Consider the following 3,329-nt stretch of genomic DNA (forward strand, 5'->3'; position numbering starts at 1 on the left):
GTTGAAGGTTAAAGACTTTACATGGACAAGAAGCAAGCCACGAACTTTTCTCATTATTATGTTGACTTGGTTGGAATAAAGATTAAGACACAATGCAACCATAGCCATGATCTAGGTCTTTTGCCATCACTACAAACAAAGAGACATGACAATACCATATACCCACATTTATGTTATTTGTTATTTAAGGTTGGATCATTTGATACTTTGTTAAGCATATATAAGATTCTTAACCAATACTTTACCATTTCTTTATGTATTAATGACAACTTGTTTTCGTACTTATAATAGTTTCATATCGATCAGTAAATAAATGATAATTTAATCGTTTGATAAAGTAAATCAAACAATATTTTAGATCTTGACCGATAACGATAATATCTCTATTGATTTGAGGTCGAAACATTTTACACTAATTATATATATGTAAAAGTAATTTCAAATATGTTGTTTTTGTTCTAATTAGGGAAAGTGGTTTTAAATATAAATTATTGTTGCTTTAGTTTTTGATTATCGAAAATAATTTCAAAGATGAAACCTTTATTCTTTTTGTCTTCAATTAGGAAAATGAAAATGTGTTTCAAACTAACTCTTTTATTCTATGTACCTTAATTCAGAACGTTCAATAATTCATATTATTTAAGAGTCGAGCTACAGAACAATTTAAATATAATTTTTTTTAACTTTCTAATACATTTTTTTTAAGATAAAACCGTAAAAAAAAATTAAATCTCATAAAACCTCAAAATAGAGTTAGTGACCCTAATAATATCGTCTCAATGGAATCAAAATATAGAAATATTTTATTTACACAGCAACGTTAGGAGAATCTTATGCATTAAAATAAGTAGCATTTGATTTGAGTCCGTCACGTGTTTTCCAGAACAAGAAGATTTTAAAACAAAGATTTTGTTGAGTATGGTTGAGAAATGGTTTAGACAGGTGAATTTCAGCAACTATAGATGTTTTGTTTGAAACGTTGTTGATGGTACTATGCATTTGTCTTGATTTGTGAGTTAGAAACAGTTTTAAGCCATCTTTGTTTTTTATGACTGTGAAGCTACAATGCAGAATTGGGCATATGGTTCAGTTCTGATTATCGGAATGTACAAAATAACATAAGATAATGAATGTCAGTGTCGTGTCTCATGTCTCTCTTTGGTTGTAGCCATGGCAGAACACCCAGGTAAATAAGTTAATGGATTTTGCTCTATTGTATCTTCATGCTAATCTTTATTCTCACCAACTTAACACAATAATAAAAAATTTGGTGCATCCTGTTTCTTTCTTCATCTTGCTACAACCATTTTTTTTGCCTTTTTCAAACATATCTCATGTTGCTTGTTTAACATTTTTTAGTATATATATATTAAAAAACATCTAAAAGAGTAAGTAAGAGAGATGTGGGCATGTGTGTATAAAGTTGGGCTTCAATTTTAAAAACTTAAAAAAATAAAAAAAAAATAGAACTGTCACGGGTAACCCGGCCCGACCCGACTCGACCCACCACAGGTTGATGATTTAGTGAGCCAACCCAACCTGGCTAAATTTTTAGCGAGACAAAAAAATTTGAACCCGGCCCAACCTACCACAGCTTGGCGGGTTAAACGGGTTGACTCACGGGTTCACTTAATTAAAAAAAAATACAATTTTTTTTATTTTTTTTCAATCAAAACTAAATTGTAATTCTAATTAAAATCTAAATAAACTTTAAGACAATTCAAATATAAACCAAAATAATAAAAAAATACAAATTATTTATATGTTGGATAAAAAAACAACCTAACATATGACCCAAATGTAAAACTCAACTTAATAAAAAAAAATAAAAACACTTGTGTGACCTTTTATTTGCGGGTTGGTGAGCCAACCCGGCTCACCACGGGTTCAACCCGAGTGAGCCGGGTTCTAGATGAGCCGGGTCAAAAATCAACCTGCATTGAAATTTGTAAAAAAATTTCAACCCAACCCGACCCAAATCCGTGATGAGCCGAATTGGCTCGCTGGTTCCAATCCATTTTGACAGCTCTACAAAAGAATATTTTCAAGATTTAATTTTAAATGGTGTTTGCATATTAACTCTATTTCGTCATTCAAAGTGTTCACACATCAACTAAAAGTGGTATGACACTTTTTTGTCCTATTTGGATGGATTCAAAGTTGTGAGACATCAAACACACATTAAGGAAAAATTAATTAGTTTTAATTATATTTTTTTAACTCAAATACAAAAAATAATTATTTTTATGCTAATTAAGAAAATCCGCTAACATCATTTAATTTTATTAGTATTAATACAAAAGCATTTTTTAGATCGATTCCATTTAAATCTTATATAATGAATAAATAAGAATAATAGAAAATATTACCATTAAGTGAAGAGGGTTTTAGGATTAGAAGTAAAATTAGTTATGTTATTCATATTTAAACTCATCACAATAGTTGAAAGAGTACTAGAATATAAGATATTACGAATAATGGTATATATGTTTTGATTTAAAAAGATTATGTGTATATACTTATATATAAATGACATAATGGTTTAAAGTCTTTTGTAAATTTGTATATTTTAAAATTGGATCCTTGGTAAAATATTTTAGTGTATTGAATATTCAAATTTTTAATACTTTAAGTTCAGTTGGGTTTTTGGAATTTATTTTGTTTTGTTAATTATGCATAGCCAATGACGTGTCTAGAAGATGTTGAAAACCTTCAAACACCATTTCACAACTCTTATAAAAATAAAATAGTCTTAACAAAAGTTAACTTTTATATTTCTAAAAAAAAATAATAATAATGAAGGGTAGTGGCAAATAGTAATTAAAAGAAGTATAGTGTCAAAATACTAGTGTCCTAACAAAAACACCCTTCAAAAGTGATACTTGTTAAAATAGATAGGTCAATTCTTCTCAAACCAAGAGGGAGTGAATTAGTTTTACCAAATTCTACTCAATTTAATGTTCTCGAAACAGTTTTCAAAAGGATAGCTTGTTAAAAACAATTACAACAATGTGATTGGATGCTTAAGTGGTTGGATTGTTTAAACCATGACAAAAATAAAGAAAGGAAAGATAGAACACACACACACACAAGAGATTTATAGTGGTTTGAATCTACATTCAGTTTTCCTAGAAAACCACATGTAGAAAGTCTTTTCACTATGTTTCAAAGATTTACAAGATTTACAAAAACACTTAAAATTTTTTAACTAAGACAAGAAAAACACTTAAGCAAGGCTATACACACACTTGCATCAAACACAAAACACTTTCACAGTGAGTTTTAGCAAATAACAAAATACAAAATCTCAACTCAGTAATCAGATTCAA

This window comes from Vigna unguiculata, chromosome 1 (assembly GCF_037176805.1).
Source record: "Vigna unguiculata cultivar grain cowpea cultivar isolate G323 ecotype 2 chromosome 1, ASM3717680v1, whole genome shotgun sequence".
NCBI classification, from domain to species: Eukaryota; Viridiplantae; Streptophyta; class Magnoliopsida; order Fabales; family Fabaceae; genus Vigna; species Vigna unguiculata.